The sequence below is a fragment of the Saimiri boliviensis genome, chromosome 9 (assembly GCF_048565385.1).
Source record: "Saimiri boliviensis isolate mSaiBol1 chromosome 9, mSaiBol1.pri, whole genome shotgun sequence".
NCBI lineage: Eukaryota > Metazoa > Chordata > Mammalia > Primates > Cebidae > Saimiri > Saimiri boliviensis.
In genome coordinates, this window is record NC_133457.1 from 87,627,625 (window position 1) to 87,637,015 (window position 9,391).

General features: G+C 44.8%; 1 protein-coding gene across 18 annotated transcripts in view; it reads right to left on the reverse strand.

The window, feature by feature from the left end:
* The window catches only part of PLCB4 (phospholipase C beta 4), a 396,811-nt gene extending 389,370 nt beyond the window's left edge, over positions 1–7,441 (reverse strand). For 10 of the 18 annotated variants that reach the window (XM_010343768.3, XM_010343767.3, XM_003933210.4 and 7 more), the window contains exon 1: positions 6,891–7,066. The gene's annotated coding sequence lies outside the window, so the exon portion shown is untranslated. Of the gene's footprint in view, positions 1–6,890; positions 7,067–7,214 lie in introns of those variants that run through there. The other 8 variants (XM_074406257.1, XM_074406256.1, XM_039479587.2 and 5 more) reach the window with 2 other exon arrangements.
* Positions 7,442–9,391: the final 1,950 nt, after the last annotated feature.

Here is a 9,391-nt window from a genome sequence, read left to right on the forward strand (position 1 = left end):
CCAGATGTTCTTATTTTAAAGGAGCACCATGAAATAGGAGAAAAAACCATGTCCTTCCCCCCTCAACTTTGTATATTTGCCAACAGCTTGGAAATATGGGGCAAAGGGAGAGAATAAACAAGTAGAAATTCAGAATCTGAAATCTGTGTACACTGGAAATAAATGGCCATAACAACCTTTATAGGAAATTTTACGGCCAAAAAAAAACATAATAAAGGGCAAAACAAAAACTACTGACATTTTCTAGTACACAGCGTTTCCAGGCACTTACAGTTAACAAAAGTCTCAAAATGGGAGCTCCTGAGTCAATCCACAAATGTGCTTTGTTTGGCCACACCATAGGCTGACAGGTTTGTTTTTCATTTCAATAATTTCCTAACATTTTAAAATGAGACGACTCCAAATAACTCTGGATTTCATACTCCTCTTGAAAATGTAGAGACACTGGTAATCCTGAGCTCTAGGCCCACCTGGCAGAAACCTGTCAGACCCAAGTGTTAGCTTCTCCATGGGCAGGGGCCCAATGGGACTCCTGGGTGAGCTCAAGCCTCACCACTCCCTAAGGTCTCTGACACCTGGTCAGCCACACTGAGACTTTCACTTACCTGGCTCTTAGAGGAATCAGAGTAAACCACACCCTCATTGAAACCATGAGGAATTTCACCAGGTAAAAACTGACCTTCCAGAAAATTAAAACTATTTGTTTAGGCTACCACGAAGTAACATTTAGTAATCTCTCTATCTCAGATTTAGTTTTACAATTAGATAAGAATGCACAGTTTATCCTCAACTTCTTATTTCCATATTCACAGCAGGATTGCCAGAAGCTTTGGTCATATCTCAGCCTAATCACTTAAATTATCACAACACTTTTTATGGTAACAAGCCTTTCTGCAGCAGGTACCAGCTTAATGACAGGTAATACACAGCATGGTGGTCAGAAGTTGGAGTTCTGATGTCAGCCTACCTGAGTTTCAGTCTCAATTCTAACTTCAACTCCCTGGGACGATTAACTTAACTTCTCCTAACCTCAGTTTCCCCAAATGTAAACTGGAGATGCTTTTAGGACACACCCAAAAAGGCTGTCAGAAGGATTAAATAAAGTGGCACATTTTAAGCGCTCAACAAATGTCTGTTGTTTCGTTCCATTTTGTTGTTATTATAATACTACGTAAAGCAGGGAAGTTGAGGGCTCTCGCAGAAACTCCATGGGAAAATGAGAGCTATGATGACTTCCCCTAAACAGCAGAGGCCCCTAATTCTTCCAGTGGAGGCCTTTCTCCCTCCAGGTCTAAATGGCTTTATATATATATACATATACAAATACACACACAAACACACACACACACGTTTTAAGTCCAAAGAAAGATCTGGTACTTTATGGTGGTCCTGTGGGGTGACTGAAACTTTCTGTGCTTGCAGAATGGCAAAGCAAGCGTCCCTTACAAGTATTACAGGAATTTTCTCAGCCTCCTTTGTATGGATAAGGTCAATGCCATCTACCCCTATAAAGGAGAACAAGAAGAGAGCCATAATACTAGTAGTGCCATTAGAAGAAGGGGCAGAAGCACTTGTTAAACATGATTTAATTGTTCAGGGGCACAAGAAGGGGCAAAGTAACTTAAAGTAATGATTTTCCTGGCCCAAGGGTATTTTGTAGCTTGCGGTGGAATTTCCTAATCCTGGGCACACTCAAAGATCCTGGGATCCTTTGAGTAGCTGTGGTAGCAACAGTAACAGTACACTGCATGATTCACAGTGCAGCACCGAGCACTTTTGCCCCTTAAGATTATTCTCCTCATTTTTCAGATGGGGCAATTGAGGCTCAGAGTGCATGCCCAGGGTCACACAGCTAAAACAGGTTCATCTGTCAGCATTCAAGCTAAAACAGGGCATCTGTCAGCATTCAAGCTAAAACAGGGCATTTGTTAGGATTCAAGCTAAAACAGGGCATTTGTCAGAAATTCAGTGTCTGATTGTAATGCCTGAAGGTCTCAGCAACCACTGCTCAGCACAAACCCACAGTGAAAACACCCACCAGCCAGCTGCCTCTGGGAGGAAGCATTTCTAGAACACATGGTCTTCACCTTGTGTGGGTCGTGAATGCACTTAGCAATATGATAAATCTTATCGACCCTTCTCAGCATATTATTTATTTTATTTATTATCGATAGGGTCTCATTCTGTCACCCAGGCTGGACTCCACTGATGGTATTACAGCTCACTGTAAGCTTAAACTCTTGGGCTCAAGAGATCCTCCTGCCTCAGCCTTCCAAGTAGCTAAGATAACAGGAACGTGCCACCAAACTCAACTAATTTCTTTTATTGGTATTGTTTGTATAAACTGGTGTTATTGTGTTACCTAGGCTGGTCTCAAACTCCTGGCCTCAAGTCATCCTCCCACCTCAGCCTTCCAAAGTGCTAGGATTAGAGGTGTGAGCCAGCATGCCGGGCCAGGCATCAGATGTTTAAATATATAAAAAGTACAATGGAAATCAATCTTATTGAAATATAATTATCAAAATAACTTTTTAAATGAATATGGAAGTAATATATGGGTTTCTCTTCAACCCACTAAATACCAAGATTTAGTAGTAGCTCTAACACCTGTCCCAATTGTCACTTGGAAATAAGTGAATATAAAAATGTAATTGATTTGCCAGCTACCTTCATGGGCCCACCAAACTGCATTCTTAGCCCTCCATGGAGTGGTCCTAAGAAGAACTCCTGTTCTAGAGAAGAAGGAGAGATGACAAATGTAAATCAGGGCTCTGTGGTCTCTTCTCTCTGGATGAGTAGCTGACAATTACTTCAAGTTGCTTTTTTCTTCCTGTTTCTAAGGAAATGGCTACTTCAATTCACTCATGTCTGGGAGCCAAAGACATGCTTTAATTGTTCAGGAGGACAAGAAGGGCAATGTGTCTTAAAGCAATGATTTGCCTGGCCCAAGGGTATTTCCATAGCTAGAGGTGGAATTTCCCAGCCCTAGGCACATGGAAAGACCATGTGTCCTTTGAGCTGTGAAGGAGACTCCCAGGAAAGAGGAGAAGATAACACTATCTTATGGTCACATGGTATGTGACATTCTCATTGAAGGTTTTATAAGTAGTGGTGCTTTTATAAGACAGGTGTTCAGAGAAAAACCTTCTGATTTACATCCCTTTCAACTATTTTGATTTAATAAAGGAATGGAAAAGTAGACAAAGTTCATGCAGGGAAAATAAAGACCCTGCTGGTCATTCATTCCCTGGAACATAAGGATCTCCTAGCTGAGATTTGAAAAGTAGAACATTACTACTTCCATCTCCTCTAGAAACTTGGGATACACCTTCAGCATAGAAAAGCACCCAAAGGTGTGAGTTTCCACCCAGACTCTTCCATCCAGTAAATGGGGTTTGGGAGTGGTTGTTGCAATGGAGTGAAGTGGGCTTTGCAAATAAAATTTATTCCAAGGTGATATTTTCAAAGCAAGCTTAATTCCAACCAAGACAATGCAAATGTCACACTCACCCACTCAGTAATACATAAACACCCAGGTCTGCCTCCACTGGCAAAGAAGTAAACTCATTTTTATATTCGGTTAAAGAATCACAGCCTAGAAACATGTAAAACCTTTATGTCATTCTAAGGCATAACTAGATAAATAATATTACAATTTGAGAAAGTATTTTTACTTAAAAGGGTGAGGCTTTATCCAAAGCAAAATTATTAAACAGACACTAAGGAATGGAAGAAAGAGCTACACAGTTATTCATTTCCCCAATATGATAGGGAAATAGGAAAATATGGAGTGGACATCACTGAGAATTAAGCAGTGTCCTTGCAAACACAGTTAACATCTGAAAACTAATAGCAAACTAAAACCACAGAAAGTCACTGCTGCTGCCCACCAGCGATGAAAAGCTGTATTTATTTCCCAACAGGCAGATAAGTCTCCCTAACAGACACTAACATGGCCTACAAGTTCATATATTACCAGGTGAAAAGCAACTATTTTAAAAACTTCAATCTGGACATGAAATACCAACTGTGATCATTAAACCGTCTCCATTAGTCCTTGACCTCGTTTTGCATATCAAATGCAGAAGTTCTTGGTTTACAGGGACTCACTGTGGTAGACAGTTTATTAAAAGACCTGGGTCATTGGTGCTAATCAACATGCTGTTTCACCCTTACTTTATAAGTGATCACAGACAATATTTAGTCACAGCCTGCTACATAATTTTAAGTTTGAAAGAAAATTTATACTTCCCAAAAAATAGCTGAGTTCACTAATAAGTGTGGAGGACATGAGAAATACAAAATCTTTCTTACATTACCTAAGTGCTCATATCTGAAAAGATAAAATTTACTCTCAACGTAAGATTTTGAAATACAAAATCAAATGCAGCTAATTACTGTTTTTTCAACAATCTGCAAAATTTCTTCATTAATTCTGTTATTTGAGTTTGCCAGCTACATCTGAAAAACTGGGAATGCAAATTCAGACACTAAACTCAGAAGCTAATTTCACTTATACTATTAGATCGTTTCACAAATTAGCATGCCAATGTGATCGCAAGAAAAACAGCACAGCAGCCCTGAAGCTCACTTTCACCTCAATTTTACTTAGAGGGTGGGGTAGTAAAGACAAATACCAGGCAAGCATTTAGTCATCATTTCAATTCTTAATAAATCAAACCCCAAAATGAATTTAGTGGTATCTTAGGAAAATACCATTTAGTGGTATCTTAGGAAAATACCATTGAAATTGCCAAATATAACTGTCCCGTGTTGCCAAAGTCAGCAGTATACTCTTATCTAAAGACAGTTGTGTATAATCTTGGGAAAGGCAAACTAGCTGTGCTACAGGAACTGAATGGACTCTGCTGTGGATGAAATACTTCGGAGCTGATACAGGTTTTCAAAATCTATTTCTGCAAAAGCTTTTTGGTAACCTGTTCACCTTTTTAACTACGATATTTCTTTATCTCATAAGGCAAAAACATACCGCCTCAGGATTCCAGGACATATAAGCAGTTTAACATCACTCACATTTTCAGGCACACAAATATAAAACTTCCAACAGAGTATTTTAGAACAAAGCTTTCTGCGTGGGTATGCATTTGCAAAATAAAGGTAGAATTATCCTGACAGATTTAAATGTGCACCCAGTGATCAAATGGAGTCAGAAATTCTGTTTTGACAGTTACTTGTAGAACAGCAATTTCAACAGCGATTAATTCAGAGCTGGGTGGTGATATCATCAAAACTAAATCAAAATGAAGTTCCGATTGTTGGGTGATAGTATAGTTGAAAGGAAGTGTAGTCCATAAGCTAACACAGGGTGCCTTTAGATACGTTATGTCACATTCAAAAGGTTACTCATTCTGGCCGCAAGTCTTATGTTCATAAAAGTGCCAATAAAAATGTTTTGCCATTTCAAAAAGTGATTTTTTTATGAAAGCATCTGTTGCCAAAGATGGCAATCATTTATTAAACTTCTACGGTTCAAAAGGAGGATGATATGATAGATCAGTATGTCAGCTGAAAACCATGCAAGACTGTCCTATGAAAAACACAGCATTCTGGATTACATAACACAGATAGTCAGGAATTACACCATATGCCCCTGCTGAGCAAGACTTTTGATCTTCTGTATGATTCTGTAACTTAAGTCACTCAAATTTGAAGAATATAAAATATGAGGGTCTCAGTTCAATCACACATTTCTGAAAATAGCAGTCTTGAAAACAAAACAAGAATAAAGTTAAAATTTTACACACACACACACACACACACACAATTTTTCTTTTCTGAAGAGCATAGTTGTTCAGACACTTTCTTAGCCTCCTTGGAGCCTCCCCAGGTAAAGTCACCAGTTGCTTTTCTTGGTCATGTTTACATTATAAATCTGATTTCTCTTTAAAGGGGAAATTCAATACCATATTTTTAAATGATATATAGCTGCCTATGTTTGAAAGACATTATTGCCAGCCAAAAAGAGTTATTAAACAGCTATCTCCACATACTTATAACTTAAATATATAGAATCCTATGTATCACATTTATGAAAAAAAAATGATGACCTTTCCTGAAAGTGCTGGCCAAAATTAAATTTCAAATACATGTTTTAGAACAATAGCTAGAATCACTACAGAAGGAAAAAAAAGTTAGAAGAGTAAGGTCATCTTTCAGATATATCCATATTTATGGAGACTACAGTGGGCAGTTGTATTTCTCTCTAGGAAAATGATAGTTTTATGACAGCTTTATGATTCTAGATAAAGTTGCACTTAAACATACTTGGAAATTGGAGAATTCCATATTTCTATACTTCGATTCAGTACCATCTACAAAGTCTACACTCAGAAGTATTGTACTATACAGAGTCTAATTGGTTAAGGCAAAAGCAACTTTAAAATTCTGAAAATAAGGATTTCCTTCATTAGCAGGCTTTTAGGAGGCCCAAACCCTGCCCACAATGAGTGCTAAGCTTGTCAGTGTTGTTTTAAGTGGAAATGGTCAATCATTTCTATGATGTCTCCAGAAGAGGCAAGAAGATCCACACGCATACACATTTACATGCGTTGCACGGTGCCAACTATTTCCAACCAAAATAATCATACACACGTTGAGCCGAGCTATTTCTAGCCCAGAAAAGGGTGAACGTCTGGAGAGAGTCTGAGGAAACCCAGCAGACGATGACTACAGGCGAAGGGGGATGGCGTCTGGGTCCCCTGCCTCGGGCGCGCAAAGGGCGCCTCGCACTCGGCACCTGCACTGGGTCCCCGCTGGGCATCCGGGTGCGCGCGCGCGCGTCCCGGACGCACCCACGGAAAGCAAACAAGCCCCGCGGGCCAGGGCGGGCTGGAGCATCCTCGGGCGGGACCCGAAATGCCTTTTCCTACCTGTCACTTTGCCTGGAGCTGCTGCCGGGGATGCAGCGACGGCCGCTGCCTGGAGACCCAGTGTGTACGCGCGTGTGTGCGCGCGCGTGTTTGCGTGTGCGTGTGTGTGTGTGTGCGTGTGTGTGAGATTTTGTTGGCGGTGCAGCTCACTTGCTGCTCCCGGCGCCACCACCCCCTCCCCGCCATAAAGAGCCTCCGCCAAGCCCCCTCCCGGCGAACCCCAGTCCCGCCCTCCCGCCCGCCTCCGCCCCCCTTCTCCCGGCTCCCCGCCTCCCCGCCTCCCCGCCTCCCCGCCTCCCTGCCTCCCCGCCGCGCGGTCCTTACCTCAGCCGAGGGCGGGGGTCTCCGCTGTGGTTCCCCAGCGAGCCCACGGGGAAACGCCGACCCGCCCGCCCACCGCCGGGCCCTGCGCGTCCCCGGCTCCGGGTCCCGCCGCCCCTCCGCGGCCCGCCGCTTCCTCCTCCCCTGCCCGCGAGCCTCCCTCCTCGTTCTCGCCTCCCGGCTCCAGAGCCCGAGCAGTCGCCTCGCAGCCCCAACCTGCCCAGGCTACGGAGCATGCCCAGTGCGGCGCGCCCGGGCTGGGCTGGGGGTGGGCAGGGGCCGGGCCGGCCGCTGGGTTGCCTCGAGCCCGCGTGGCGGGGAGGGGGCGCCGGCTGGGTCGGGGGCGCAGCCTCGTGGCCGGGGGCCGAGCGGCCGAGGCGGGTGGAGGAGAGCGCGGGAGGAGGTGGGTGGGGCGTCTGGGGAAGCCGGCCCTCGGCGCGCTCCTCTAGGGTCTCCCTGGCGGACCCAGCGGCAAGTGCCCGGAGCCCACAAGTCGGGGGCACACGGGGTGGCGCTGCACGCAGAACCCGGGAGTCAGGGGCCGGGAGAGCGGCACCCTCCTCGGATGTGAGACCCGCACCCCGCTGTGGGCCATGTGGAGGGGGGTCAGGACTGGCCAAAACGGGGCCCCAAAAGCGGTTGGCTGGGTGGGGGACGTGCTTATTTGTTTATATTCGGTTTCTTAAACACATACAGCGCTTACAATGCGCCTTGCAGTGTTCTGAACGCCTTTTATTCATTTAATCTCTAAAACAATCTTCCAAAGCAAGTACTACTACCTCTTTTTATTTCGCGGGTCTTAAACGGAGCCACAGAGATTAAATGATTCCAAAAAGTCTTCCCACAAGTGCAACCTCAGACATGCAAACCCCCCAGACTTTGCTCCCTGGGATGCTGGGGCGCTGCTCCAGCCAGTTCCTGGCTTTTCCCGGCCCTACAACAGCCCCCAGGTGCCTCCGAGTCACACTCACACACAAGCCCTAATAGTGTTCAATCTGGCACCACACTGGCTTAGACCCTCACAAAGTGCTCCAGGACTCCGGAGGGCTCCCTCCTCCCCAGGCCACTCCGCCTCCTCCTTCTCCCGGCCGGCGGCCACCAAAACCCGGAGACGTGGCACCTGCGCACTGGGGACTGGGGCTATACTTGCCGCTGCACTAGGCATGCTCAGCCGCCTGAGCCGGTCAGGCTGGCCAGGAGGAAAGAAAGGGACAGATGGGGCGTGAAGTGTAAGAAATGGAGGGGGAATGTGTGTGCAAACAATAGTCCAGGCTCTGATGGGCAGGGGCAGTTGCAGATGCAAAAGGCTCATTCCCCGGGCACATCCTGGCCATTTCTAGGCAAGGCTAAGGGATGGGGGAAGTGACCATCAAAAGTTTAACCAACTGGGCATCCTTAAGCAAGAGGGGATTGAGACCTCACTGACCACTCCCCAACTAAACTACTAAGCTGTAATTTTAGCTGAGCCTGGAAAAAAAAGTTCCTCAGTAGCTGAAACTGCCTGTGAAGAAGCCAAGAAAAATATTCCGGACCAAGTTTCCCTGCAGATTGGAAAGGAAGGATCCCAGGGAAGGACTGGTGGCTCTTCATTGTTAGGGATGTTAAAGATGTGGTGATTTTAAGTGATTCCAGCAGGGCAAGGCAGTGCTTCTCAAAGTGTAATGGGCACACAGGTTGCCTGGGGATCTTGTTAAAGTCCAGATTTTGATTCAACAGATCAGGGGTGGGATCAGAGATTCTGCATTTCTAACAAGCTCCCACACCATGCTATGTTGCTGTCTTTAGATCAGATTTTTAGTTGCAAGAGGTTAGGGCAGTTTTGTAGGCCTGTTCTTTATTTTATATGTATAAGAAAACTAAGGTTCATAAAGGTTGTGTAATTTACCCCCAGGTCACATGGCCAATAAGTAGTATCACTAGGCTCAAACCCAGTTTTCCAGGGCTACCTGTGTATGTTTCTGTATTCCCTAGGTATCATTCACAGACAGATGAGCTGAAGCAGTCATCTGTGTCTTGACAGGTTTTTTGTTTTGTTTTGTTTGAGACAGTGTTTTGATATTGTTGCCCAGGCTGGAGTGCAATGGCACAATCTCGGCTCACTGCAACCTCTACCTCCTGGGTTCAAGTGATTCTCCTGCTTCAGCCTCTTGAGCAGCTGGGATTACAGGCGCCCACCACCA